Below are 6,448 nucleotides of genomic sequence, written 5' to 3' on the forward strand. Positions count from 1 at the left end.
CACACCGGATCATTTGCTATGGCGATTCAGACCTTGTGGTACAGCAGTGCTCAGGAGATTGGGATGCAAAAGACGCCAACATGGCCTCGTACCGGTTTCACGTGCAAAAGATTGCCGGATTCTTCGAAGGATGTGAGTTTCACCATGTGCCGCGAGCAGAAAATGAAGCCGCGGATGCTTTGTCCAAGTTGGGCTCATCTAGGCAAGAAATTCCTCCCGGAATAGCTTTGGCTCACCTAAGAGTGCCATCGATCAAACCGAGCCCGGAGTCAGAATCAATTTTTGTACCAGAGTCACACGTAGTACCCATGGATATCGATGAAGGGAACCCGGGGACTGCTCCGGCAAGCTCGGGGACTGCTCCGGTAGGCTCGGGGACTGCTCCGGTAGGCTCGGAGACTGCTGTACCCATACCGGAAGAAACGATGCTGGTAGATAGCATGGAGATAGATGCACCGGTGTTTTTGGTTCGAGAAATACCATCATGGGTTAAACCTATTAAGGAATTCCTGATCAGCGGCACCTTGCCGGCTGACGAAAATGAATCAAGGAGGATACAAAGAAGGTCCAAAGCTTACACATTCATCAATGGTGAGGTGTACAAGAGAAGCGTTACCGGTGTCCTTCAAAGATGTGTGGAACCGGAGGAAGGAAAAGAAATGCTTGAGGAAATTCACCAAGGAGAATGTGGGCATCATGCTTCATCAAGGGCTTTGGTAGCAAAAGTATTCCGGCATGGGTTCTATTGGCCCACTGCTTTGGAGGACGCTGAGGATTTGGTAAGAAAATGCAACGGCTGCCAGAGGTACGCCAAGCAAAACCATACCCCAGCATCCGGTTTAAAGACAATACCGCTAACATGGCCATTCGCTGTTTGGTGCCTTGACATGGTTGGACCATTCAAAACTGCAAGAAGCAGCATGACTCACATCTTGGTCATGGTGGATAAGTTCACCAAGTGGCTGGAAGTAAAACCTATCGCAAAGTGTGATGGGCATACAGCTGTGAAATTCTTGAAAGATGTCATTTTGCGGTATGGATACCCGCACAAAGATCATCACCGATAACGGAACCAACATTGCTCAAGGAGAGTTCAAAAGGTTCTGTGAAGAAAAGAACATCCGGTTGGATTTGTGCTCAGTGGCACATCCACAGGGCAATGGCCAAGTAGAAAGAATGAATGCCTTGGTGCTTTCCGGTATCAAGCCTAGACTCATTGATGCGGTGGAAAAGTCACCGGGATGTTGGCTCGATGAGCTACCATCGCATCTTGTGGAGTATAAGAACAACTCCAAACCGATCTACAGGATACACTCCCTTCTTCATGGTTTATGGAGCGAAGCGGTGATACCAACCGATATCATCCATGATTCACCAAGGGTACAGCTCTATACTGAGCAAGAGGTCAAAGAGGCCAGAGAAAACGATGTGGACTTGCTAGAAGAAGCAAGAGAGCTGGCTTTGGCAAGAACAGCCATTTACCAGCAAAACCTAAGACGCTATCATAACCTAAGGTTAACCCAAGAGTTTTCCGGGAAGGAGATCTTGTACTTCGCTGGTGCAGCGCCTTTGAAGGCCGGCATAAGCTTTTGCCACCGTGGGAAGGTCCCTTCATTGTAAGCAAGGTGCTTCACAATGATGCATACTACTTGATAGATGCACAGGAATGGAAGAAAGGAAAGGCGGACAGGTCCGGCGAGGAGAGCAAGCGTCCATGGAACGTAGCTCTGTTGCGTCCTTTCTACTCTTGAAGTGGTGGTGTAAGAAGTTCCTTTTTGTACCTTATATGCTATGAATAAGAGATGCCGGAACCTTGAATGAATCTCGGGGACTACCCCAACTTAAGTTGCATGTAACTTGTCTATTTTTTCAGTTTACCGGTTGCTTATTGAATGTTTTTTCTTTCCGGTTTAGTAGTGTGCTAAATCCTACCGGAGTCTTCGACTGCTTTGTCCATAAACCGGCTTCATGGCAAGCAAGATAAACCGGTAGGGGATAAGCACATGAACTGCGAAAAGGGAAAGCAGGAAAGAACAATCTGAAAAATTTAATTAACCCCGGTTAAACCGGTTTTTTGCAAAATTTCAAAGTTATTTCTAAGTTCAAGAAGATGCTTGTTTGGTGAAAGAACCTTGTGCTCATACGCCAAAGAACGCCCAGAGAAGGCAGGCAGAGCCAAGGCAAAAGAACCAAGTATGCATCAAATTGGATGCGGGAGCAATTGAGAAATCTTTGCAGTGCAGGATAAAATCAAAACCAAAAGCAAATTATGCTAAGGCAAACTCTTAAATACTTAGCTACCGGTATAACCTACCGGCAGGAAATGTTGTAGCACAACCACAGGCAAACTTAAGTCTTACATCATAAGCCCCGGCATTCCGGGGCAGAATTTAACAGATATTGTCTTAGAGCAACAGGACCAGCAGATATAATGAGCAAACACTTCAAAGGGAATCATCATGCGGCAGGGGTTTCCGGAGGAGCAGCACCGGCATCAGCGTCATCCAGAAGCTCTTCTTCGGCTTCATCCTCCTCCTCGTCGAGATAGTCCGTAACGCCAGGAGGGGGAGGGATGAAGGTGCGCATGTCGGCATACTCCGCGATGCGGTACGCGCGATCCTGCCGCTTGGCGGAGAGGATCGGGTCCAGATCCGTTTCTGCACCTTCGCGCACACCGGTAAGTGCGTCCAGGTTGAGCTCCGGGTACCAGGAGCAGGCGACGCGGAGGGCGGAGTCCGCTCCAGCACGGGCAGCAGAGCACTGCCACTCGCGGATCCTCTTGCCGGCACCTTTCAGACGGTCGCTGATGAGGGAGAAGGTGTCCGGCACCGCCTCGCCAGGCCACAAAGTCCTGTATAGCTGGGTAGCTACATCAGGGATGTCCGAAAGATTGCGGTCTATGCAGCGCATATGGGACACCCGCGCGTTAAGCGCGACCAGATGGTCCTTCGGCGTCCATGGCACAGTAAGATCCGCTTGGCCTTTGTCCTTGCGTTGCGCATCGACCTTCTTGACAGCGTACCTCTGCGAGTCCGGAAAGAGGCCTATGCAAAGAAAGAAAAAGTTTAAGGAAAAGAGTCCGGAAGAAAAAGAGACCGGAAGGAGAAGAGTCCGGAAGAAAAAGAGACCGGAAGGAAAAGAGTCCGGAATGAAAGATAACGGAAAGAGAATGGGGTAGAAAGAAAAAAGGCTCGTATGCAGTAGTCAAAATGTAAAAGAAAACAACTTACGGAGGGCAAGTGTGTCGGTCTGCAGGATCAGCTGATCGCACTCCTTGTGCTCCTCCTCCAGCCGCGTGGCCTTCTCCTCGGCGCCCTTCCGGGCCTTGGCCATCTCCTCCAGCTCTGCCCGCAACACCACAGTGGCATTGGAAGCATCCTCCAGAGCCTCGTCCAACTTGGCCGCTGCGCTCACTTCAGCGGCTTTGAGGGCCTTGGCGTGATCGAGCCCCAGCTGAATCAGCTGAGACTTGAGATCCTGGTAGCTGGCCTTGAGGGCGTTCAGCTCATCCTGGTGCTGCCGGTTGAGCTCGTCCTTTTCCCCTGTAACCGGAAAAAAGAGTGTTAACAAGGTTACACTGGCAAAAATGAAAAGAAACCAAGTTCAAAGGAAGGAAAAAATAATACGTTGGGCCTCGGCGAGCTGCTCTTTCAGAGCATCGATGGAAGCTTCCGGGATCACTGTTGAACAGAAATTATGAATATCACAAGGAAAAAAGGCTTCCGGTAGCAAAGATGCCGGTGGAACAAAAACTTACCTTGGCACTTGTCATGTGCCTCAGCGAGCTCCCGGTGCTCCCACAAAAGCTCCTCGAAAAGGGCCTTCCGAGTGTCAGCGGTGACCTGTTCAAGAAAAAGAAGAAATGAGTTAAGTTTTGCGCTAAGAACAAAGTTCTTAACCCGAAACTCGGGGACTGGCAGCGCCAGTTTTGCGCGTTTCTAAGGTAAATTATGTGTTAAGAAGAAGAGGTTCAACCCGAAACTCGGGGACTGGCAGTGCCGGTTTCACGCTAAAATCTTAAGTTAAGTTTTGCGCTAAGAGCTGCGCCCTCACCACAAAACTCGGGGACTGGGGAAGATAGACAAGAGAGAAACCGGCACGAACTAAGGAAAAGATAAGGCAGAACCGGAAACAAAGAAACCGGCAAAGGTTGAAAGTTAGTAGAACGTACCGTTAGATTGTTCGTGGAGTCATACCACGCGCTGTCAAGCTCTTTTACGGCAGCCCGGAGCCGCATGAAGTGCTCCTCAGAGCTCCGATCCCCGACAGGATCAGGTGCCGGCAGCCGATCCTTGCCCATGCCGCGGGTCGCCGGAGTGATGTCCGCGGCGTTCCACTTTTGGGCATACGGCAGGAGGTGCCCCAGATCCCGGCCTTGGCGCTGAAACTCCGTAATGCGGCCAAGGAGGCCGGTGGCCTTCATGCTGGCGCTTTTGGCAGCTTTGGAGACGTGCAGCACCAAGGGCTGCTGGCCGCCCGAAGGGGCGCTGGAGGCCGTCGCCTTCCCCTTGATGAGCTTGGAGGGCTTGGGCGGCGGCGCGGTAGAAGAGGCCCCGGAAGTCTTGGCCGGCGGCGCGCCAGGAGCGGCCTTGGAGGGCTGGGCGAAAGGAGCCTCAGGCGGAGGCATGAGGATGGTGCGTGGAGAAGGGGGAGCGCTAGGAGCGTCACCCGTCTTGGAGCCTTCCGGCGCGGAAGATTCCGGCGCGGAAGTTGTCTTTTCGAGGACGGGAGGAGCAAAAGGCTCCGCCCGCCCGGCAGCTTCTTCTTCTCCGGCGCCGGTGTTGCTGGCGCCGGTGTCTTGGTGTTCCGGGAGGAAGGAAAGATCCTCCTCCGTGCGGTGATCTGACAGTGAAGGGGCCGCACGCCCCGAATTAGTTGTGCCCCCCGAAAGGGAGGCAGAGGTGTTGCCGGCACCAGATGGTGCCGGGCTTGAACGAGGAGGAGGGGTTGAGGTCCTTGCGGATCCCTCAGAGCCCGATGGCCTCGGGCCAAGTTTGAGAGCGGGGCTGAGGAAAAAAGTAAAAGACAAGTGGTTGAGAAGAAGCAACCGGAAAAAGAACTTAGCAAAAAAGGAGGCAAGCCGGAAAATGAAATTACCCGGAAGCGGTTGGCATCGCTTTGCGCCCGTAGCGGCGCACGCCCACTTCTTTCTCCCCCACGGGCTCCGTCCGGAAGCGCTTGGAGGGAGGAGCATGGCTGGAGCCGGCAGTAGATGCCGGCTGCTTGTTCTTCTGGCCCTGGGCCATGAGTTTGTCCACAAACTCAGTGCCGGCCTCGGCGCGCAGGGGCGGCACGCGCTCGTGGATCTGTGAGTTGGATATGGCTAAGAAGCAATTCGCAAGAAAGCGATAATGGCAAAGTATAAGAAGCCGGAAAAGAAAATACCTCGAGCACAACCAGCTCCTCGGGGTTTCCGGTGGGCTCCGGCGGGTCCCGGCCAAGGCGTGCAGCCGGGGTCTTCCCCATCTTCAGGTCCTTCCAATAGATGTAGGGATCCGGGTCGAAGGAGTCAAAGGCACGCTTCCGGAGAGGTCCTCGCGGCTCTGCCTGGATAGAGGGGAAGCGGTCCCTGGCCTGAAACAAGGTAAAAGAAGGTTAGCAAAAGCGAAACTTACCGGCAAAGACAACCCCAAGTGCGTAATCTCTTACTTCTTGGGTCGGACGGTTAGAGGAACTGAGGGGAAGGAGGCCCCATTCCCAAGTAAAAGGCATAGCAGTTTGACAAATCTGCTTAGCCTTGAGAACAACATCTTTCTTGCTGAGAGCACGGCCGGTGATCTGGGTAGGATCGCCTGGGCCATACATCTCGCTCATCCTATGTGCGCGGCGCTTAAGAGGAAGCACCCGGCGCGATATGAAAGTCCGGATGACATCGTCGGAACAGATGTTGGTCTCCTTCTTCAAGGAGGCCAAGAAGCGCACCACCCGATTGGTTTCGGCATGTTCTGTCCTCGGGTTGTAGCTCCAGTTGGCTCTGCTGGGGGGCCCCTCTTGGTATGGAGGAAGGTTGATGCGATCGGCGCGGCCGGTGTTCTTCACGTAGAAGAAAGTTCCTTGCCAGGTGCGGCAAGACTCGAGGCCGGTAAACTTAAGAAAAGTGCTCCATTGGCGGGAGCCGACGATGCAGGAGCCGCACTGCACGGGCGGCTTGGGCTTAGGAATCTCCTTGCCCTGGACGGAGTTGATCCGCAAGTTGAAGAAGCGGGCAAACGTCTCACAAGTGGGACGAATGCCGATGTAAGCCTCCATGAAGGTGGCATAACAAGAGAGATAGAAAATGGCGTTGCCGTGAAGGTGGTGAGGTTGGAGTTCGTAGAAATCTAGGAACTCCCGGAACAAACTAGAGGCCGGACGGCCGAAGCCACGCTCAAAGGGAGCAAGAAAAACAACAAACTCGTCGTCTTCCGGATCCGGTTCGATCTCGTCATCCGGAATCCGACAGAAACTC

At 53.0% G+C, this 6,448-nt stretch overlaps 1 long non-coding RNA gene across 1 annotated transcript; it reads right to left on the reverse strand.

Annotated features, from left to right (window-relative positions):
- Positions 1 to 3,474: 3,474 nt before the first annotated feature.
- Positions 3,475 to 3,937, reverse strand: LOC127329729 (uncharacterized). The gene is made up of 3 exons (XR_007868998.2): positions 3,758 to 3,937; positions 3,627 to 3,680; positions 3,475 to 3,542 (listed from the first exon to the last, which is right to left on the reverse strand). It is a non-coding gene; the product is annotated as an uncharacterized lncRNA (long non-coding RNA).
- Positions 3,938 to 6,448: the final 2,511 nt, after the last annotated feature.

This window comes from Lolium perenne, chromosome 2, assembly GCF_019359855.2.
Source record: "Lolium perenne isolate Kyuss_39 chromosome 2, Kyuss_2.0, whole genome shotgun sequence".
NCBI lineage: Eukaryota > Viridiplantae > Streptophyta > Magnoliopsida > Poales > Poaceae > Lolium > Lolium perenne.